At 44.1% G+C, this 24554-nt stretch overlaps 1 long non-coding RNA gene across 1 annotated transcript in view; it reads left to right on the plus strand.

Annotated features, from left to right (window-relative positions):
* The window catches only part of LOC115096790, a 55193-nt gene extending 31066 nt beyond the window's left edge, over positions 1–24127 (plus strand). Inside the window, exons 2-3 of the long non-coding RNA XR_003858144.1 lie at positions 22333–22427; positions 22670–24127. This is a non-coding gene — a long non-coding RNA (uncharacterized LOC115096790). The remainder of the gene's footprint in view (positions 1–22332; positions 22428–22669) is intronic.
* Positions 24128–24554: the final 427 nt, after the last annotated feature.

Consider the following 24554-nt stretch of genomic DNA (forward strand, 5'->3'; position numbering starts at 1 on the left):
ACTCCGGGCATGGATCTACTAGCGGACAGGTCCAACGCTCAAGTACCCAGATACTTCAGTCGCAGGAGAGATCCTCTATCCCACGGGATCGACGCCCTGGTGCAGCCATGGCCTCAGGGGATCCTGCTATATGCCTTTCCCCCATGGCCCCTGCTGGGCGCCATTATACACAAGATTCAGCAGCACAGAGGCCTAGTTCTTCTGGTGGCCCCGGACTGGCCAAGAAGACCCTGGTATGCAGACATGAGAAGACTACTGGCAGGGGATCCTCTACCCCTGCCCCCTCATAGGGACCTGCTGCGACAAGGTCCCATCCTCCACGAGGATCCAGCTCAATTCTCTCTTACAGTCTGGCCATTGAGAGGGCTCGACTGAAGAAAAGGGGATACTCGGGGTCGGTAATAGATACACTCCTCTGAGCACGCAAGTTCTCCACATCACTAACTTATATATGGATCTGGAGAGTATTTGAAGCCTGGTGCGAAACTCGCAGCACCAATCCACATGCCGCTAAAATCCCCATCATTTTGGATTTCCTGCAAGATGGGCTTCAGAAGGGTCTGTCCCTCAATTCAATCAAGGTTCAGGTGGCAGCGCTATCCTGCTACGGCCCCAGGTGTGACGGCAACAGCATTGCCACACACCCAGACGTTTCACGTTTCCTGAAAGGAGTCAAACACATTCGCCCGCCACTGAAATGTCCAGTGCCCTTATGGAACCTCAACCTAGTATTGGAATTTCTAGCGGGATCCGCCTTCAGGCCCCTTCGAGGCCTGTCTCTCCATGTGTTAACCTTGAAGATGGTGTTCTTGCTGGCCGTATGCTCAGCACGCCGCATCTCAGAGCTACAAGCGCTGTCTTGCTGCGATCCGTTTCTCAGAATCACCCCAGGGGCTATCCATCTTCGCACGGTTCCTTCCTTCTTACCCAAAGTAGTCTCACACTTCCACCTCAACCAAACCATATCCTTGCCAACCATGGAAGGGTTGAAGAAATCGGAAGCAGGTCGAATACTGCGTCATCTCGACATCGGCAGGCTGCTGTCCAGATACCTGGAAATGTCGGAAACAGTACGAAAGATGGACCACCTGTTCGTTCTTCACAGTGGGAAGAAGCAAGGAGAAGCGGCCTCACGGGCGACTATTGCTCGCTGGATCAAAGAAGTTATCAAGGCGGCCTATGTAGAAGCGGGAAAACCACCACCTCTACGAGTCAAGGCTCACTCTACCAGAGCACAAGCGGCCTCCTGGGCAGAAACTAGGATGTTGTCGCCTGCAGAGATATGTAGAGCGGCAACGTGGTCCTCCATCCATACCTTCTCCAGATTCTACCGTCTGGACGTCCAGGCCAGGGAGGACACAGCATTTGCAAAGGCAATCCTAAACGGACCTCGGGCAGCCTCCCACCCAGTCCGGGAGTAGCTTTTGTACATCCCATTCGTTCTGAGTCCATCTGCTACACGCTAGGAAATGGAGAGATTACTTACCTGATAATCTCGTTTTCCTTAGTGTAGGCAGATGGACTCAGCATCCCGCCCGGCTGCCGATATATATGGGAATTCACCGTTTCAAGGTAAGCCATGTTTTCCTTACATAGGGCATCCACCCTGCCGGGTGTCGACGCATTCCGGTTGAGAACACTGGCGGTCTCCAGCTACTGTCAATCGGTCAGGTTAATCATGTTCAGTTAATCAATCGGTCAGTCACACATATATCCATAATACTTTTGCATGGAAGATTACTGAGCTTCTGCACTTCCTGCAGGGGTATATGTACTACGTGCTGACGTCAGATCCGTCTCCAACTGCTAGCACGAGCACACTATACCCATTTGTTCTGAGTCCATCTGCCTACACTAAGGAAAACGAGATTATCAGGAAAGTAATCTCTCCATTATGGGTCAACACTGCATCTAACATGTTAACTAGAAGGCAAGGACAGTCATTTGAGAGATATAAGCTCCATTTTGATAACCTTCATATATCAGTGAGTTGTCTTAATACACATTACATCTCTTATTTATTGCTCATTTTTCCAATCTTTTTTGTTTTGAATATGAGGTACTCTGCATATTGATATTTTAAGTTAGATCAAATGCATTTTGAAGAGCCAGGTTTTTAGCTCTTGTTTAAATCTTTCTTTCTGTTATCGGGCACAACTTTGAGCCTGCTGGGAGAACATTCAGTCTCTTATTTGTGTTAGATATGTACGCCACATTGTAGGCACAGTTACTAGTCCTTTGTTTTGTGATCTTAGGCCTGGATTTATCAAAATGCACTAAATATCGCATACGATAGGAAAAGGGGCATGTTTTATGGTAATAGTGCATTTTGCGATAAACAGCCTATCTTAGCAATTCGCATAGGTATTACCGCACAGTGCGATAACTTTTTCGCACTTTGCGGTAAGTACCACAATTGTTGCAATTCCTACCTACAACCACGGGGGGGGGGGGGGGGGAGAGAGAGAGCGCCTAGCTAGAAGGCTCTCATACTAGGTAGGTATTTATACCTCTATAGGAGGCCCACCTTGCTACTCGAGGTGAGGTTTAGCTATTAGTGTAGGGGTTAGAGGCCACTTTGACATGCAGAGTGCAACATAAGAACAGAACAGTGCACTCTTGTGAAGATTTGATGACCTTCAGAGTGAGGAAACTCACCCAAAGATGAGATTTGTGCAATGTTCTTTCAACCTAGCTTGATGTTACCCAAATTGCGAAGCCAGCCCACTTGGCCAGAAATCCCACCCCAAACTCCTCTCCTTTTCCTAATTTGCATCGAACCATGCATTATGGTGTTTTTGCATGCGTTAAAGGCATTTTCGCATGCGTTAAAGGTGCTTTTCACATGCGAAAACACCTTAACGCATGCAAAAACGCCATCTAGCACTTTGATAGATGACCCCCTTAGAGTGCGCTGTGGAGTGTACGGTTGGAGTGTCACACCTATTAGGCATGAGTTTCTGTCACTGATGATATTAAAATTTAGTGTTAATACTTTGTAGTGGATTCTGGATTGTACTGGCAGCCAGTGCAGTGCTATCAGAGAGGGCGTGATGTGGTCAAATTTCCTTGTCCCTATTAAAAATCTTGCAGTGGTATTTTGTAATAGTTGCAATGGTTTTATTAGTCCTGAATGTAGGCCTAGTAATAGGGAGTTGCAGTAGTCTATGTTTGAGAATATTAGTGTTTGTAAAACAGTGCGGAAGTCCTGGAGTGTTAGTAAAAGTTTCAACTGATGTAACAATCGCAATATGGTATATCCTGTTTTAATTCATTTACTTATGTGCTTTTTCAATGTAAAGTTCTCATCAGTCTGTATTCCTAGGTCCCATACTTGATCAGAGGGTGTAATGTGAAAAGTACCTAGGTCTAGGGGTGACTGACTAAAGTGGAGTTTCTCCTTAAGCACACAATTTCAGGGTTTTTTCATGTTTAGCGTTAGTTTTAGTTGAGATAGCTTTAGGTCTATAGCCTTCATGTATGTTGAGAGTGTCGATGCAGTATTTACAAACGATTTGGCAAATGGAATATAGAACTGTATGTCATCAGCGTATAAGAAGTTGATTCCTAGTTCTGCTTGTAATGTACACACGGGTTGATTTTAAAAGGAGCACGTGTGCGTCCATATGTACACGGTTCCCGGCGCACACACATGGATGCACCAATTTTATAACATGTGCATGTCGGCACGTGCATGGTATAAAATCTGATGACCACACACACATGCATGCTGGATTTTAAAATTCATGCACATGTACAGGCGACCCGCGACTCGAGCACACAGGGGAAGAATTTTAAAAGGCCTTGCTCAGCGACTGGAGTAGGGCTTCCCCAATTCCCTCCCAGTCCGCTCCAATTAAGGAGTGGACTGGGAGGGAACTTCCCTATACCTCTACGTAACCTTCCTTTCCTTTCCCCTCTCCGGCCCCTAACCCCTTCCTAGCTACTTACTTTTTTTTTTGGTTCAATTACTTACTGCTTCGAATGGCGCTGTCCCAGCCCTCCCCCTACTCCGCCCAGACCATGCCCCACAGCCTGCCCCTTTGGAGAGGCCCCCACACTTCGGTGCATAACGGGGTTTACGCACATGGCCAGGCCCTTCTGAAAATGTGCGGACCGCACGCAAGGCCCAGCCACACACGTAACTCCTGTTTTTATGTGCATGGCCCTTTTAAAATCGGGCTGAAAAGTAGCATGTAAATGTTGAAAAGTGTTGCCGAGAATGTTAAGCCCAGGGGGATACCTGTATTGATGGGAATGTGTCAGATATGTGGTTGCCCATTTTGACTTGGAATGTCCTGTTGGCTAGGAAGGAAGCAAACCATTTGAGAACACTTCTGTCTATTCCAATTTTTCTTAGCTGATGGCATAGCAGGGTATGGACCACAGTGTTGAAGGCTGCTTTTAAATCAATTAGTACCAGAATATAAGATTCATCGTTGTCAAACCCCTGTAGTACTGGGTCCATTAAAGAAATGAGTAAAGTTTCTGTTGATCAAAGTTTTCTGAATCCAAATTGGTTTGGATATAGGTTATCTGTCTTCTAGGTGATTTTCCAATTAAGATAACACTGTTTTTACTAGAACTTTTGTGATAAAAAGCAAGTTGGATATAGGCCGATAATTGTCCCACTCGTCAATTCTGCCAGTTTTATTTTTTAGGATAGGTTTGATCACAGCTTGTTTTGCCCTTAGGGACCAGTCCTTCTGAGAGTGAGTGGTTGATTATGGTTGCTATTGTCGGAGTGATTACACTGTGTACTATTTTCAGGGAACTTGTGGGAATTGGGTCCAGTGGGTGGATAACAGGCTTAATTTTGTTAATGATTTGATTAATTTCAAGTTTAGTTACTTTGTCAGATATGGTCCATTTAGCCTGCCTATGTTTTTCTTCTGGGTCTTTTGTTGGTGAGCAGGAGGAGAATTGTGTGTTTAACCTATTGATTTTATCTACCAATGAGGAGGCATATTCATTGCTGACATTATTAGAGAAGTAGTAGTTATTCAAGATGGTGGATGATGGGTCCTTGATTAAGTTTTTAACTGTTTCAAAGATTACTTTGGAATTAAATATTACAACGTGGATCTGTTTAGCATAGTAGTCTTTTTTTGCTTTATTGATTTGTTTGCTGTATTATGTTAGGAGTGTCCTGTATTTTTCTAAGGATTCTGTGGATTGGCATTTCCTCCATTGTTTTTCAGATTTTCTCAATGTCTGTTTAGTGTGTCTAAGCTCTTCACTCTACTATGGTTTCTTTTGTTTAGAGGTGTTACGTTTTTGTCTGGATTGGGCTTAGGTTATCAGCTATTTCATTGATGATTTTAGCCCAGGAGTCAAACACTGAGGAGGCATTATCTCGATTAAAGTCAATTATCTTCTTTTTAATTGCTTCTTCAAGTATTTTTGGTTCTATCTTTTTTCTGTAGGTGAATTTGTTTGCTTTGTTTTGAGGAGAGTTAGATCTGCTTTTATTAGTTGGTGACAAGACCAAGGCAATATATTGTGGGAAGTATTGATTAGGCAATTATTTTAATTGGCAAATATTAGGTCTTATGGCCTGGATTGGCCACTGTTGGAAACAGGTTGCTGGGCTTGATGGACCCTTGGTCTGACCCAGTATGGAAAATTATTTATTTATTTATTTATTTATTTATTTAGGTCAAGGGTCTGTCCTGCTTTATGGATGGGATTGGTTACAATTTGTGACCAACTCATTGCTTCCATAGTATTTTAAAAAATGTCACATGCTGTAGATTTATGTGTGCTATCAACACGTAGGTTAAAATCTCCTATAATTAGTGTAGAGTCAGTGATGGAAATGCTTTAGTGAATATTTCAAATAGAGGTGTACAGTCTTTTTGGAGTATTCCAGGGGGGGCAATAGCTCAATCCTATGTTTAGTTGTGGTGATTTAGTATTGCCACCTTGTAGGAAGGGTTAATCTTGACTTTATATGGTTTGTTCTTTTTTTGCTGATTATTAGTAGACCTAGATCCCCACCTTTACGTTTAGGTCTGGGGAAGTGAAAGATGTAATATTTGGGTTGATCAATTTGATTTAAAAGAACATTATCTTTGTCTTTCAGCCAGGCTTCGGTGATGCAGAAGATAGTAGGATTTAGTTCCTCTAGCAGATCATTTATCAGTGGGATTTTTTTGACAGTGACTCAGTGTAAACATTAGGCAGGAAGTGATTATAGGAGAATTGTTACTTGTCATGGGGTAGATCAGCTTTGCGCTCTTTCTTTGCTTGTGTTTTGAGGTTCTCCATAGGTTTCCATATATTCTCCATCCTATGATGGCTTTGAAAAGGTGAGTTGGCTCCATTATAATACCTGTTTGGTAAGGGCAAGGTTAAATAGTCACTTCGGGTTTCACTTCGGGCACACAAAGGGGCAATCTCCTTTGTTGTGCTCCTTTGTGCGCACGCCTCACGGCTCAAGCACCTTCGGTGTTGCTGCCGCTGTTATTAGGTGTTGGTGGATGGGTTGTGGGTGGGCTATGGGGCGGTGCGGTCGCATCAGCGCCAGCAGTGTTCCCTCACCTCCTCCTTTTTGGGGAGAAGGGCGCTCTCTGCATATCCATCGCTCTGCCCCCAGAGCCAGTCTCTGTCCGGTTTATTTGGGCCAAGTAGGCCTTGTTCCCCACAGAGTTCCTCAGCGCTTTCCCGACCGCTGTCCCCGGCATTGCCACCACTGTTAGTAGGAACTTGTCCAAACTTTTTATGTTAATTCTTATTTATTCAGTTATGTAAAGATCAAACATAAGGTCGACATATGATACATAATGTGTTCTGCTACATATCATACAATTGTATACCTCAAATAACATTTTTAGCCTGACCATTAAACACCCCCCAAATGAATCTGTCCTTCCCTTCCCTCCCCGCACTGAGAGGGCCCATAGTGAGATGACAGCAGAATATAAACCTTGAAAAGGATCATTATAAGCTATTCAAAGATTTAAACGATTGAGAAATTGACTTTTAGAATCGTGAGGTAAAGTCAGAATGTATGGCATCCAAACTGCAATGAGAGCTCTTATGGCACTGATTGACGTGTGCCTATTGGACAAGGTTTCCATAGTTAGAAGATGAAGAATGGAGGAGTGCCAATGTGCTACAGATTGGCCTACTGGATTCTGTCACTCCAGAAGAATGGCTTTGCTTGCTAGCAGGAATATTTTTGTAATCCATAACATTTGAGCACTTTTCCCTTTAAGCGTGGAAAAATACCAAAAAGTGCTGCCAGGGGAGAATATGGTATCTTGAGACCCAAAATTTCGTTCGCATATCGAAATACTTTCTTCCAGAAGGTTTGTAGGACCCGGCAACTCCAGAGGGAGTGTCCCAAATGTGCTCTGTGAGAATGGCATTTAATATAGTCTTCTGAGTCCATAATCCCTGCCAGGAAGGCCTGGTGTTGTGAGATGTACATCAGATGTATGATTTTGTATCGTGTTTCTCTCAGTAATATATTGCAAGTTATTCGTGGTGTTTTTGCTAATGAGGCATTAAACGCCTCAGGATTGATTGCATAAGTAAGCTCTTGTTGTAATTTGAGTCTTACCGCAACCAAGGACCATTTCTTATGGGTGGTTTCCAGTTACTGGTAGTAATAAGAAATTAAAAGTTTTTTGGGGCTTTCTAGTTCAAACCAGTCCCACAGGAATTTCCATTTGGGATTTGAAGAGTCCAAGTTCCCGAGCGAACTAATATAGTGCTGGACTTGATGATATTGGAGAACGTCGTTAGGGGAGATTCCAAAGAAGTTGCATACTGCTGTAAAGTCCATCAACAATCTATCAGCTTAAAACAAGTGGGCTATTTATTTATTTTTATACACAGATATTCGATCTGAGATATCACATCGGTTTACATTCAGGTACTGTAGGTATTTCCTTCTCCCCAGAGGGCTTACATCTAAGTTTGTACTTGAGGCAATGGAGGGTAAAGTGACTTGCCCAAGGTCACAAGGAGCGACAGCAGGACTCGAACCACTAGGACTCTAACCACTAGGCTATTCCTCCTTCCTATGGGCTATGCATGATATATTCCAGTGGGAACACTGAGAGGAGAGGATCACCTTGCTGGTGGCTGAAAGGAATCAGTAAGTTTTTGCTTGGGACATTGTCTTTTTTAAAAGTATTGGGGCAAAGTTAACTATTTGGGAATATTATTTAGTGTGTTTGTGTCTTTAATAGTCAGAAAGGCAGTGAATAAACAAGTTAGACTGTTTGTATTTTTAGTCAGTCAATAAGGTAGCAGTAGATAGTGTGTTTATTTTTAAAAGTCTGCAGAACTGAGTGTTCTCCAGACTTTTAAAGAACTGAGTGTTTGTATTTAATACTAACTGAGTGCTTGTATTGAAAAAAGAAAACCACAACCCCCCCCCCCCAAAAAAAAAAAGTAGCCAGAAGCTAGAAATAAGCTAGGAGCAGTGTAAAACTAAGTAAAAAAAAGTTGAATAGTTCAGCTCAGTTACTCACCTTGGAAAGGTGTTGAGGTAGTGTGATTGGGTTTGAATAGGGACTAACATTTGTTAATCAAGGGAGCAGTGAGTCACTCAGGCTGACTAACTGAAGTTAGACTGTTTGTATATAATTGCGATGGAGAAGGTACAGAGAAGGGCTACCAAAATGATAAGGGGAATGGAACAACTCCCCTATGAGGAAAGACTAAAGAGGTTAGGACTTTTCAGCTTGGAGAAGAGATGACTGAGGGGGGGATATGATAGAGGTGTTTAAAATCATGAGAGGTCTAGAACGGGTAGATGTGAATCTGTTATTTACTCTTTTGGATAGTAGAAAGACTAGGGGGCACTCCATGAAGTTAGCATGGGGCACATTTAAAACTAATAGGAGAAAGTTCTTTTTTACTCAACACACAATTAAACTCTGGAATTTGTTGCCAGAGGATGTGGTTAGTGCAGTTAGTATAGCTGTGTTTAAAAAAGGATTGGATAAGTTCTTGGAGGAGAAGTCCATTACCTGCTATCAAGTTCACCTAGAGAATAGTCACTGCCATTAGCAATGGTAACATGGAATAGACTTAGTTTTTGGGTACTTGCCAGGTTCTTGTGGCCTGGATTGGCCACTGTTGGAAGCAGGATGCTGGGTTTGATGGACCCTTGGTCTGACCCAGTATGGCATTTTCTTATGTTCTTATTTTTCTTTTCCCACTCTTGAAAGTGGGATGCTCCCAAACCCGATGGAAATGCCTTGTTACCCCTGAGTGGGAGAAAAGGGGATACATCGTTCAGCAGAGGAGCCTTCTTAAGAAGCCATTTCCATGTCTGTCGCAATGGTTGGAGTAATAGTCCCAAACTGATTGATGTAGTCAGAGATGCACAGGGCACATGGAGAGCATACCGTGGTGAGATGGGAGATAACTGAGCTTCAAATGGTGTATCAGAAAAAAAGAATGTATTTGAAAGCCAATCTCCAATGTGTCTCAGATTGATGGCATGATTGTAGACTCTCATATCTGGAAGACCAAATCCTCCCGCTGAAGCTAGTCTCGATAGGAACTTCAGTGCCAACCTAGGTTTCTTGCTTCACCAGAGAAATTTCGTCACTGTCCTCTGATATTTAAGTATCGTGGCTTGCTTTAGAATTATTGGCAGAACTCCAGAACATACAACCATCGAGGTAGCACTGTCATTTTCATCAGATGGATACGACCAATTAGCGAAAGTCGTAAGTGTATCCAGGACGTTAGAGAGGCTTCTGTTTTTTCTTGTAATTTGGGGATATTCGCTTTGTATAGCTCGGCTATTACATTCGGTAGTTATATTCCTAGATACTTTATCCTATTCTTTGCCCATTTCAACGGGAACTCCCCGTCCCATCTTAAATGTTCTCCAGATCCAGTCATCATATCCTCTGATTTGTCAAGGTTTAGCTTGAGACTAGCATGTAAACCATATTCAGCAATGACCGTAATAGCTGAAGGGAGAGAGCAGGAGGGATTTGTCAAGTGGAGCAGCAGATTGTCTGCAAACGCCGCAGATTTAAACGACATTGCACCCATCTGTATCCCTTCAATACTTGTTTCCTCTAGAGTGCATAATAGTGGGTCCAAAGAAAGAACAAAGAGGAGAGGCAACAGGGAACAACCTTGTCTTGTCCCTCGAGACATTGTAAAGTCCTGAGAGAATTCCCCATTAACCCATATGTTGGTCTGCGGTTTCGTATAGATAGTATTTAAGAAAGATATAAAGGGGCCATGGAAGCCCTACTGATTGAGAGTTTCAAAATGAAAAATCCAATTCACTCTATCAAATGCCTTTTCGGCATCAAAACTTACAAGAAGAGAGTTTAATTTTTCTTTCTGAGAAAAGGCTATCGAGGCCAAGACCCTTCAGACGTTAGTTACTGCTTGTCGTCCCCTGACAAATCCCACCTGTGATGCATATATAAGTTTATATATAAAGGAAGACAAGTGATCAGCCATAAGCTTGGCCATTAGGTTGAGGTCACAATTTATGAGAGAAATGGGCCTGTAAGAACCTGGCGACTCTGGGTTTCGTCCCGGTTTAGGAAGGACTACTATGGTAACTCGATTGGCTTGCCATGCATGAAACAAGCCGCCGACAGTGATTCATATACTTTTTGGATGGGACAACAAATTTGATCGGACAGAATTTTGTATATCTCGTTTGTTAGGCCATCAGGACCTGGAGATTTACCTAAGGCCATAGATTTGATCGCTGTTTCCAGCTCAAGTTTACCCAAGGGCGCATTTAAGAGTTGCAAATCTTGTTCCTGCACCTTAGGTAATTTTAATTTGGCAAGGTAGGATTGGATATCTAAACGATTACAAGGTTCTGCTTCATAAAGACTTTGATAGTAATTAGTAAATATATCCCCTATGTCCTTATTTGATGTTTTGAGCTGGCCCTTTTCATCTTTTAAAGCCTTAATATATGACTGGCCTTTCCAGGATTTTACTAAATCCGCCATGAGTTTTCCTGCCTTATTTCTGAATTGGAAAAGCCGATATTTATAATAGAGGAGACTCTTGTGTTTTTTGCTGAATATACTCATGTAGTATACTCTGAGTAGAGTAGAATTGTGTTCGATTTTCTTTAGTAGGGTTAGAGCTATTTTTTTGTTTGGCCTTTTGTAGCTGCTTTTCCAGTCTGATTATGGTGGCTGATAGTTCTTTGTTCTTCTTAGCCGTGTAAGTTATAATTTCTTCCCTTAACACCACTTTGGCTGCGTCCCAGTAAAGTACAGGCTGCTCAATATGTTGTTGGTTAAAATGGGCGTATTCTTTCCATTTATCTCTGATATAAGATTTAAAATTCTCATCATAATAAAGTTGAGCTGGAAATCTCCAGCGCCTTTGGCCCCCTGAAGAGGACAATCCCATTAAATCTGCCCATACAGGCGCATGGTCAGAAATGGTGAGGGGTCCTATATCAGAGCCTGTTACCTTAGGAAAACAGCCTTGACTGACCAAGAGGTAGTTTATGCAAGAGTGAGACCCATGGGCTCAGGAGATATGTGTATAATTGTCCTCATCAGGGTGGAGAACCCTCCATACATCAATCAATCCTAATTGTTGGCATAGGAAAGGCAGGCCCTGCGTAGAATCCAGATGAGAAACTGGTTTGGGCAGCTGCCTGTCCCCAGTTGGGTCTAAGACTGTGTTAAAGCCCCCCCCCCCCCTCCCTATAATAAGTGGTAGGTGGGAATTTGTATGAAGGATGTTAAACACCTTATTATAAAAAACACCTTATTATAAAAAACTTGCGAGTAGGTATTGGGAACATATACATTCATCCAATCATAAGCAGAAGCACAACTTGCACATAAGCAAGTACTCAAGAACACTGGTGCAAGTAAATCAGTATATTTTCCATCCAATTATAAATCACTGTTTTATTATTGTAAATGTTCCAATATCCTTACTGTGGCAACTCCATACAAAGTAAAAGTCAAGAGTTACAGGTCCCCCGACACGGTCCCGTGTTTCGCGGTGGCTGCATCGGGAGGGACCGGATGACATTCAAAATCTGGAATATAACATGAGTAATCAAACATGGAAAAAAGGCTGGCTGCAGAAAAACGGGTTACAGTAAGTAATCACATACCTTGTAGACAATCATCAGGAGCGCGGGCATCCTCTGCATTTGGCAAACATTTAAAGGGCAAAAAAGGCGCGAAAGCTAGCTCTCGCGAGATGCTGAGAGTGACAGAAGGACACCTGTAATCGGGTTAACGAATTAACAAAAAATGATAAAACAGTTCCGGTGAATATTCACATGTTTTATAAAACGGGCATCAGGGGAGGCGCTCTCAGCATTAAAAATTATAAACAAGCAGAAGGACACAGAAGAACCGTGCTCCCAAGATGCTATAAATGACAGGCAGACACCTATAGAACAACAACAGAGATACTAGTAAAACTGATACCACTCGATATCTTTGTTGAGACCATGGGGGGAAACTGAGTTAAGGGTGAAGATCCAGCGCTGCTCTCTCCGACCAAGCTTGCCTGGAAAATCTCCACCTCGTAAGGGGGGCGAGACCACCTCTAATACAAGGAAGGAGAGGTCAGCGATGGAGTGTCCAGCCTGGATCCAATGCATTACAAGGGGTTCGTCAGTTCTAGATGATCTGATGTTGGAGCAGTGCTCAATTATACGTGTCTTGATCATCCGTGAGGTTTTTCCCACATAAATAAACGAGCAGGGACAATAAATCACGTAAACAACACCTTTGGTGCAGCAATTTGATTGGGAGTATAATTTGAACTCACGTCCAGACCCCGGGTGTTTAAATACTGTCAGTGACTCTGTGTGACTGCACATCGTGCAGCGGCCACAGGGGTTATGACCACCAATGGTGCGTGAATGGTGTTGCATGGGTGATGAGGATGTATGGACAAGACGATCTCTCAAATTTGTGGCTCTTTTGAAAGTAAAGCGAGGGGGACCATGCATGAGATCAGTAAGGGATAGGGCCGACCAATGCCGTTTAATCATGTTCACAATGGATCTTCCGACAGTGGAGAAGGGGAGGATGCAGTTATGGGAAATATCATCTGACGGTGTGGAGGGACTGAAAAGCCAGTCTCGGTGTGTGTACAAGGCCCGTTTAAAGGCCTTTTTTACAATCCGGGCTGGATATCCCCTTTCGACAAACCGGGTAAACAAGCCGTCTGCTTGGGAAAGAAATTCCATCCGTGAGGAGCAAAGGCGCCGAAGCCTTAGAAATTGCCCCGTCGGTATGTTGTCCCGGAGTGCCCGGGGGTGACAACTGTTGTAAGCAAGCAGCGTGTTTCGATCAGTGTTCTTGCGAAATAGGGTAGTGTCAAAACGTTCCCCATTCCAGGAAATCGAAATGTCCAAAAAGGATATCTTAGAGGGGTGCATGCAGTGATTGAATTGAATATGGGAATTAATTGAATTCACCCAATCCAAGAACATAAGAAATTGTATGTTAGAGCCTGTCCAGATGATAAAAATATCGTCTATGTAGCGAAGCCAGACATGGATGAATTGAGACCAGCTAGACGAGTAGATATAAGCGGTTTCATAATCATCCATGTATAGGCACGCCAAACTGGGCGCCATGGTAGCGCCCATGGCTGTCCCCTTGATCTGTTGGTATATCACATCCTGGAAACGAAAAAAATTTTTAGTCAGTGCAATTTCCGCAAGTTGTACCAAAAACGACGTGGTGACCCTGTGTGGTGGACGTGTATTGAGCACTTTTTCAATAACAGTGAGGGCCTCACTTTGAGGAATGTTTGAGTAAAGTGAAACCACATCCAATGTAATCAAAAAGATGGGCTGAGAAACTTCAATTTCTGATAATAATGTCATAAAGTGGGAGGAGTCCCGGACATAAGATCTGATACGAGGTACCAAAGGTTTCAAGAAAACGTCCACAAATTGGGACAGTGGTTCAAGCAAGGATCCAATGCCGGACACAATGGGGCAACCCGGGGGGTGTGTCAAAGACTTATGTATCTTGGGGAGGGTATAAAACAAAGGCATAACCGGATAGGAGGAGATCAAAAATTTAGCTTCCTTATTGGTGATCATGTGGGAATCAAGGGCTGGTTGAACAACAGATTTAATATCCTGAAATAGGGATTCCGTGGGGTCTGATGGAAGGGGAATGTAAAAAGAAGTGTCCCCAAGTTGTCTCAACACCTCCGCTTCATAGTCTAATCTGTCTAGGATTACAATACCACCCCCCTTATCAGCTGGCTTAATGACAATGGTAGTGTCATTGGAAAGATTTCTGAGGGCAGCAGCCTCATTTTTGGGGAGGTTATGCCGGATGTACTGGGGTTGTGAACAGATCATGGCGGCATCTCTGCATACAAGGCGCTCAAAGGCACCCAGGGTGACATCCCCCACCCCAGGGGGAGACCATTTAGACTTAGTGTGCACCACAGATGAATCATACGATGGTGGAGAGTCTTCAAAAAATAGTTTTAGCTTGAGTATACGGAAAAATCGGTGTAGGTGCACCTGAAGATCAAAAGGATCCCCTTTGTGGGTGGGAACAAATGAAAGTCCCCGATGAAGGACGTGTCGTTCAGCCGCGGATAGCTGGCGTGAAGAGAGGTTGAACACAGTTTCTTCCTTTATTGCCAGAGATCCGCCTGGGTCCGGGGGGGCCGAGATGAACGATTCTGAAGGTTGTTCTGCAAAGACGGAGCAGCTCGCTGGCGAAGTTGTCGAGAGTCCTGCTTCGGCTGGGGCAGCTGCTGACCCTTCTGCTTGTTTATAATTTTTAATGCTGAGAGCGCCTCCCCTGATGCCCGTTTTATAAAACATGTGAATATTCACCGGAACTGTTTTATCATTATTTGTTAATTCGTTAACCCGATTACAGGTGTCCTTCTGTCACTCTCAGCATCTCGCGAGAGCTAGCTTTCGCGCCTTTTTTGCCCTTTAAATGTTTGCCAAATGCAGAGGATGCCCGCGCTCCTGATGATTGTCTACAAGGTATGTGATTACTTACTGTAACCCGTTTTTCTGCAGCCAGCCTTTTTTCCATGTTTGATTACTCATGTTATATTCCAGATTTTGAATGTCATCCGGTCCCTCCCGATGCAGCCACCGCGAAACACGGGACCGTGTCGGGGGACCTGTAACTCTTGACTTTTACTTTGTATGGAGTTGCCACAGTAAGAACATATACATTCCCCATAAAAATTTTCTTTCCATAGATTTTTATTTCCAGAAAGATATATGTCCCTTTTGAGTCTACTACAGAGTGCTGTAGCTGGAAAGGGAGCATCTTATGAAGCAGAATGGCCACTCCCACCTTTCTCAAGCTAGAGGAAGCATAGAAGGCTTGTGCTCTGAATCAGTGAGTCTGGTTTCTTGGAGCACTGCAATCTGTACCTTCTAACGCCGCAAAGCTTGTAAGATCTTATATCTTTTAGTGACAGAGCCTATACCACATATGTTCCACATACCCCAACGTACTTGTACCATATTTATATTAAGACATGGGAAATGTTATGCAGCGACCAAAGGCACACTAGGAAATGAGTAAAGGTCCCCCAGCCTGGACCTTCACCCTAAAGTCAAACAGAAACAAAGCCCCTGCCCCTCTCAGTGCTAACCCCTCTGAACTCTCTGTATAACCCCCCTGGAGATGTGGGAAGTTACTGGAGAGATCACAAAATTTTCTCCCAGTGTCTTCCATAACATCTACTAGTTGCTGCAGGATCACTTAAGCTGTGAGGACCCCCCTCCCACATAGAAAAATTAAGCAGATGTGAAAAACCAACAGAGAACCTTAATAGAAGAACAACAACCTTAACTTCATCGCTTTTATCAAGTATCTTTTGTCCAGGAAAAAAAAGGAATGGTGCACTCTAAACCAGCCTTGTCTGGTTCAACCTGTGTTAAGTCCCTGTATAAAGGTTGTCGCTGCATCTGTGAAAAGTTTGACTTGACCATTATGTGTGACTCTGAGTTTGGCAGGGAAGAGCATTGTGGAACATATGTTTAAATTGGCTAGCTGAGAGAATGCAGGAGCAAAGGCCTTCCTCTGAGTGGCCACGGAGGCTGAGTAATCTTGGAACAGCAAAATTTTAGAGCCTTCAAATGATGGGGCAGGTGTTCTTTTGTAAGCCCGGAGCGTCTGAATTTTATGTACAAAATTCAGGCCACGGAAAATCATCACTCTCGGCCTTTGTTGTGTGGTAGGCCCAGAGGGAGGTGGGCCCAGCCTGTAAGTATGTTCGATGTGTAGAATGCTGTGCTGTGTACTGATTTGGAGCTTCTGTGACAACCACGTTTCTAAATGGGCTCCAAGTTCTTGCTTAGTAATGCTCTCAGGGATCCCGATAATTCTTAAAATTATTTTGGTGCGACCAATTTTCTAAATCTTCAATTTTTTGTTTTAGCTCTGTGTACGAGACTTGTAGGTCTTGCACAGCGCATTCCTCCGTCACCATTTTATCTTCCACGTCAAATATTCTTTGCTCCGTGGCTTACATTTGCAATTGTATGGCAGAAAGCTGTGTACTTATTCTGGTGAGTTGGGAAGAGAGATAGATAAACCTTCCTTCCAAAGCAGCGATAACTGTGGCCACTATGTCCGATCCAACAAGTTCAGGACTTTCAATTGCTGGGTGTAAGTCCATTGCGTCGGTCATCTTAGGATCAGGCGCCCTCGCTTTCTCCTTTTCCTTCTTTCCTGATTTTGTCGCCATCCTGAGAGGTGGGCTTTGGTAAGAGAAACCATACCTTTCTGCAAATGCTAAGCCTTATGTTCATCATGTTTTGCCAGGATACTAGCCAGATTTAATGCCGCTTTTGTCAGTTAGTGACAGAGGGGGGTCCTCAGAGAGATCAGCAGCACGTCTGATCACTCAGGCAGCATCACATGATCCCCCCCCCCCCCCCCGTCCAAACTTTTTATAAATGCAGCTACACTAATAGTTTCACCACATTCTCTGGCAATGAGATCAAGAGCTTAATTATGCGTTGAGTAAAAAAAATATTTTCTCTTATTAGTTTTAAATGTATTACCCAATAACTTCATTGTGTGTCCCCTGGTCTTTGTACTTTTCAAAAGAGTAAATAACTGATTGTTTACTTGTTCCATTCCACTCATCATTTTATAGACTATCATATCTCCCCTCAGCCATCTCATCTCCAAGCTGAAGAATCCTAACCTCTTTAGCCTTTCTTCATAGGGGAATTTTTCCATTCCCTTTATCATCTTGGTTGCCCTTCTCTGTACCTTTTCTAATTCTGCTATATATTTCTTGAGATGTGGTGACCAGAACTCAACCCAATACTCAAGATGAGGTCGCACCATGAAGTGTTACATAAGCATTATGATAGTCTCTGTTTTATTCTCCATTCCTTTCCTAATAATATCTAGCATTGTATTTGCTTCCTTGGCTGCTGCTGCATACTGAGCAGAAGATTTCAACGCATTTTCAACGATGACACCTTGATCCTTTTCCTGAGTGGTGACATAATGTGAGCAGGCCAGATCAGGAAGCCAAACTTCCTCCCCAGGGAGGTTGACCTCCTGGTCAAGGAAGTGATGAGGGTCCAGAAAATCCTCTATGGACCCCAGCCCAAGAGAGTGGGCTCCTACTACAAGAAGATTTTCGGCTCCCCAGAGCCCTTTAAAGGGCTGAGACGGCTCCAGGCCCACTCCCTTTTCGCCTCGCCGCCTGCCTGCGCTCTTCCCGCGGCTCGGGTCGGCCCATCGGGGCCAGAGGAGGTGGACCCGGGACAAGCTGCCCCCAAGTCGGCTCCTCCGAAAAAATCAAGCGCCTTAGAAATAAGGCAGTCGGAGCAACTTGAAAAAAGAAAAACAAAAAAAAAAGTCAGCAAGGAAGCCGCACAGCCCGGTAAGCCCGCCCCCGGAAACCCCGACGTCATTTTCGGCTCCCCAGAGCCCTTTAAAGGGCTGAGACGGCTCCAGGCCCACTCCCTTTTCACCTCGCCTCCTGCCTGCGCTCCTCCCGCGGCTCGGGTCGGCCCAGCGGGGCCAGGGAAGATGGACCCAGGGGAGGTAGACCCGGGACAAGCCTCCTGCGAGGCCCCCGAGGCAGCTCCTTAGAAATAAGGCAGTCGGAGCAACTTGAAAAAAAAAAAAAAAAGTCAGGAAGGGAGCCGCAAAGCCGCACAGCCCGGTAAGCCCGCCCCCAGAAACCCCAACATCATTTTCGGCTCCCCAGAGCCCTTTAAAGGGCTGAGATGGCTCCAGGTGTCGCGCGCCTAAGGAGCGCGACAAAGGGGCCTGCCCCTTTGTGCGCACCAGAGCATAGAACTAGAAGCCACCCACGCTAACTCCTTCTGTTATTCCACCCTCTCCTAACCTAAGCGCTCCACATCAGCTCTCCTCAAGCATTCATCCAGCCACTCCAGCGTCTAGCATTCATCCAGCATCCGTCCAGCCACTCCAGCATTCATCCAGCCACTCCAGCATCCAGCATTCATCCAGCCACTCCAGCACTTACAGCAGTATCTCTACTCCCTCGCAACATATTTCCCATCAACTGCAGCACAAAGATGCACATTTGCACCATCCCACAATCTGGAACAAACTCAGAACGCACACAAAACCTGCATATCATCAAATTTTACGACAACAAAGGCTAATCTCAATAATGATATCGCCAATTACACAAATCCTAGGTCTCTCTCTGTTTACTCTAACCCTATTCAATGCTCAGTTGCTCTCCAAAAAAACGCACATCCTCAATGATTATCTTATAGAAGTCAACCCTGACATCTGTGCAATCACAGAAACATGGTTAAAACATACAGATACTGTACTAACAAACCAGCTTCCCACAAATCTTACGACCTCTTCTCAGTCCCCAGACCCAAAAAAAGAGGTGGAGGGCTCTTCCTGGCAGCAAAAAAAGGACTAGGCATAACTTTACAACATACTAACACCTCCACCAAACTACAATTCTCCCTCTTTAAATCTGAACAACTCCAATTAGCCCTCATCTACGCCCCACCAGGAACCTTAGAATCAGACCCCACTCCTTTGATTGTGCTTATAGCCAAACACATTAACGCCGACAAACCCGCAATAATCCTTGGAGACTTTAGCCTGCATGTGGACGCTTCTCCACAATCCATCAACTGCGTAACAGTTCTCTCCTTTCTCTCCTCACTCAATCACTTGGGCTTTACTTAAATTGTCAACAGCCCCACCCACAAGGCAGGTCATACATTGGACCTCATCTTCATTAACGATAGCTTTACCATCTACTCCAATCCTACCTGCTCTCCAGTTCCCTGGTCAGACCACAGGGTCATCTATACGACCCTTAAGATCAACAATCCACCACCTCAAGTCTTTACCAAATCCACCATCCATTTCAGGAAACCATGTTCCCTAGACCTACTCAGTGAAAAGATATCCGAAGCACTAAATCAACTAGACTTCACAGACGCAACCACCTCATGGATCAATCTCAACAATAAAATTGCGGATCAAATCTGCCCAACTTCAACCAAAACCATACAACCCGCATTGGACATCAGAAAACCTTGGTTTACCCCTGAACTTAAATCCCTCAAGCAAACACTAAGAAATAAAGAACAAAGCTGGAGAAAAAACCTGACCACTTCGTCACATGCTATCTACAAATCCCTTCTCAATACATACAGGAACGCCATCCTTAGAACAAAGAAAGACTTCTACGCAAAAAAAAATCCACAACTTCATTTTTGACTCAAAGGCACTTTTCTCCTACGTCTCTTCACTAACCAAACCATCTCCTCCCACCATTCCAGACCACCAAGCACTCAACAAAGCCAACGAACTCGCCAATTATTTCAAGACAAAAATCACCAACCTTACCTATTCTCTCACAACCAACAGCCTCCCCCCAATACACCATCTCATAACCCTGCCTCAACAAAACGCTAGTCTCGAGTCATTTGAGCCCACCTCTTCACTGGAGATAGAAAATACCCTCAAGAAACTCAAACCATCCTCCCACCCTTCAGACCCATTACCAACAAATCTGCTCATCGCCATCCCGAACACCATCTCAAAACCAATTTCTGAAATTATTAACACATCTCTTTCTCAAGGCCTAGTACCTAACCAGTGCTAAAAAAAAAAACAAACACCTCTCCATCGGACCCAGCTAACTTTCGACCAATCGCAAATTTACCTCTCATTGCCAAATTGATGGAGAAAATTGTCAACAAGCAACTGTCAGAATATCTGGAAGATCATAACATTCTGTCCCCGGCTCAGTACGGCTTCCGTAAATTCCTAAACACCGAATCTCTCTTACTATCACTCATGGACACCATCCTCGTTAACCTGGAGAAAAAACAATCCTACCTGCTTGTTCTTCTAGATCTGTCTGCAGCTTTTGACACGGTAAAACACACTATACTCACAGACCAACTAGCCAACATAGGCATCAAAGGCTCAGCTCTCAGTTGGTGTCAGTCCTTCTTGAGCAACAGATTCTATAAAGTCAGGATAAACAACAAGGAATCTCATCCAGTCCTTACAGATCAAGGAGTCCCTCAAGGATCTTCACTTTCACCTACCCTCTTCAATATCTACCTCCTCCTTCTCTGCCACCTACTCGCAAACCTTAAGCTTACCCATTACCTCTATGCGGATGACATACAAATCCTTCTCCCGATTACAGAATCCCTTCAAAAATCTATCACCTACTGGAATGACTGCCTTCAGCCAATTAAAGACTTACTCTCTAGCCTCAACTTAGTATTGAAGGCCAATAAAACTGAAATGCTCATTATCTCCCATGACCCCCTCACCATCTCATCAAGCTCCTCTCAATCAATAAACTCAAATAGCATGTTCTCACCTGACGTCAGGGATCTTGGAGCCTGGCTACACAACAATCTAAACCTAAAAAAGTTTATAAACACTACCACAAAGGACTGCTTTTACAAACTGCAAGTCCTCAGAAAGCTAAAACCCCTCCTTTACTTCACTGACTTCCGGCTTGTACTCTAATCTATCGTACTATCTTAAGCTCGATTATTGCAACTCCCTTCTTCTCGGTCTCCCCACAAATACTATCAAACCCTTACAGATGGTACAGAATGCCGCCGCCAGAATCCTCACAAACTCTAACAAAAGAGAACATATCACTCCAATCCTTCGTAACCTTCATTGGCTTCCTATTAAATACAGGATCCTCTAAGTGCTCACAATCGTTCACAAAGCAACACACAAACTTGCTCCTATCATGTTAAGCACACAATTTCAACCTCATACATCTTCCAGACCAATTAGAAGCGCATACAAAGGCACACTGCATGCCCCGCCGGTAAAATCATCATTGAGCAAACGAGCACTATCTTCAGCAGGCCCCCACCAATGGAACGCGCTCCCCCCAGATCTAAGACTTGAACCATGTCATCAGGAGTTCAAAAAAAAGCTAAAAACCTGGCTTTTCCACCAAGCCTTCCCAGACACTTAATGCTGCCTAGATGCGTTTATAAACCCAAATTATGGGATACCTCATTGAGTTATACTATTATGACTTTTTTAACTGTACTATGATTTTGAATTCAAACGTTTCTTGTATTTATACTATACTATGTTTATTTGGAACTTTGTTCTATTATTCTATGTAAAGCCCCTCCCCTTTTTGGGGCATTTCACTGTTTTATGTAAACCGGAGTGACGTGTATTTCATACAAGAACATCGGTATTTAAAAATTATAAATAAATAAATAAATAAGATATGGGAGAAGTTCCATGGCAAGATCAATGTGGTCTTTAAGAACAGCCGTAGTGTATCTGAGCTGAGACACAAGTGGCATGACCTGTGCCGCCTTGTCAAGAGGAAGCAGGTCAGGATGCATGTGGTGAGTGCTGGCAACCAGGTGCCGTTTACAGTTGCAGAATGCCTGGTGCTCAGCACCATCTCTGAATCGGCTGTGGCAGAGGTTGTGGATTCAGAAATCTCCAAACCAGATCCGCAGGAAGGTGAGCACTCTCTATAAGATACATTGTATCTGTGTATGTACTATATAGATTGGTTTATACATGCCATATACTATGTGGGGCTATCCCAGGACCTTCTACTATAATGATCCTGTGCATATATGAACACAAGAGAAGATCTAGAGTCACTCCTTGCCTCCAGAGCACCAGGTTTGGTTTGTGGGAGCACTGAACAATAAGACAGATGGAGTTCTTTGTTATATCTACCATGATACTATAATAGCACCTATGGTATACAGGAGGCTTCCTTTATAGATGACTTGGAATATAAGTACCAGACAGGCACATGGTGTATATATTGTTGTTTCCATATCTGTATGGACACATGACTTATTGCTGCCTACTTTCCTCTCATTTCCAGATCCAACTAAATGGACATTTCATAGGGACATTACCAATTCCATCCTGTGGCTTGAATGTGAGAGCTGGGCTTGCAGGTAGCCACATCTAGAACCAGTAAGTAATCCCTTTCAAGATGTACACTGTTAGCTGGTGTCCTCTGCAGCTAGCCAGGTTGGGCAGCAGCATGTGCTTCCAGGGAATATATCTTTGGAAGAGATATTTGTGAGACTTTCACTAGAGTATCAGGATGTGCTCAAAGAGGGCTTGGGCAGCTGTACTCTTTGAAAACAAGGACATTCCAGAGAATCATATATACCAATTATGTGAACCTAAAACATACATTTTAACCGTTGCAGGGGGGCAGTATGCCGACCATCCTGGACCCAGTGGCCAAAGAAGGGCACATCAGCGCACTCATCAGCTGCCAAACTCATCTGAGACAGGCTGCAGGATCCACTGGGGAAGAGATGTGGCAGCCATCTGCCATGAAGGAGGAACAGGAGAAGAAAAAACAGCCTGATAGTCTACTTTCCCCACTAGTGGAGACAGCAGATGGGCAGCTGGAGAGTAGATCCTCAGCAGAGGAGCAAGTTGCTCCAAAAGAGGAGCACACACAAGCCAGCCTGGCTCAGCAATTATTAATTGAGCTCAACACCCAGGTCTTGGAAGCACTCCAGCTATAGATCCACAGTCTTCAGGTTGCTCTCTGGGAGGAAGGTGAGGCCATGAAGGACGAAATGCAAGAAGTGCAGTGAGACAATATGGCCTTCACCAGAAAGCAAGCTGGAGAGAGATGCTGGAACATATGCCACCTTAGCAGCTGCAGTGCTTATCATCCTGCCATCATCTGGCTTCACCTCATCTCACCACCACCACCGCCACCCATACAGCTGGTAGCTTCACTTCCTGAAAGACTGTCCTGCAGCCCCCATGTCATGCCTGAGCTCCCAGGTCCAGAGCCCTCTGAGGGCAGTGACAGGACGCCTCTGCAGAGTTGCTCACACATTGAGCAGGCTACAGTGTCTGCATGTGCCCCACCTCAGAAAAAAAGAGGCCCAAAGAGGCATTAATTTTCTTTATGTATAGCACTTCACAATGTATGTAAATAAATGCACCTTCACCATTGAAAATATCTTTGTATCAGCGTGTTCCTTTCCTGTATCGCCTGCCTTTGACTGTGGCAATATATCTCCTGCAATTTCTTCTAACTGAGCTCTTGTTCTTCCTCTTCATCTGTATTCTCATCCAGTCCCTCTGGAGGTGACAGGCATCTTGTTTTGGCTAAGTTATGTAGCATACAGCAGACTAGAAAGATCTCACAAACTTTAGGTGGGTTGTAGAGGCGGCATAACTCAGATCTGTCCAGACAACGGAAATGTGTGTGGTTTTTTTTAATAATTGAAGATTTTATTAAGCAAACAGTGAATCAAACATGATATACATATTAGCAGAATAGGATAATTATAACACAATATCAGAATAAAATAACAGCTGTCAGAATGATGATAAGGACCTATTCACATATCAACAGAGGCAATGATAGATTCACACTTTTATTATTTAACCAAACAATAGTTTTATGTCCTTAACCCTTCCCCCCCCCCCCTTTTTCCCTTTCGTATATATCACATGTATCACAACATTCACAATATATATGGGCGCAGTCATTGAAGCTGTGGATCATATTAGGTTCCAATCCCTCTAGTTGAAGGAAACTAAAGGCCAGTGAAGGCTACCTACTAACGGGCCGATACAGTACAGTGCGCCAGAGCGCACTGTTAACCCGCATTTGGACACGCATTTTCAACGCGCTAGCTTTACCCCTTATTCAGTAAGGGGTAATAGCGTGCCAAAAATGTGCGTCCAACCCCCCCGAAACTAATAGCGCCCGCAACATGCAAATGCATGTTGATGGCCCTATTAGTTATGCCCATGTGATTCAGAAAGTAAAATGTGCAGCCAAGCCACACATTTTACTTTCAGAAATTAGCGATATTAAGTCGGAGGTCCAGAAAGTTAAAAAAAAAAAAAGTTAAAAAAAAAAAAAATCTGAAATCGGCCTGCAGCTCGCGGGTTGAAAACCGGACGCTCAATTTTGCTGGCGTCCGGTTTCCAAACCCATGGCTGTCAGCGGGTTTGAGAACAGACACCGGCAAAATTGAGCGTCGGCTGTCAAACCCGCTGACAGCCGCCGCTCCTGTCAAAAAGTGGCACTAGGGACGCACTAGTGTCCCTAGCGCC

Source organism: Rhinatrema bivittatum, chromosome 8, assembly GCF_901001135.1.
Source record: "Rhinatrema bivittatum chromosome 8, aRhiBiv1.1, whole genome shotgun sequence".
NCBI classification, from domain to species: domain Eukaryota; kingdom Metazoa; phylum Chordata; class Amphibia; order Gymnophiona; family Rhinatrematidae; genus Rhinatrema; species Rhinatrema bivittatum.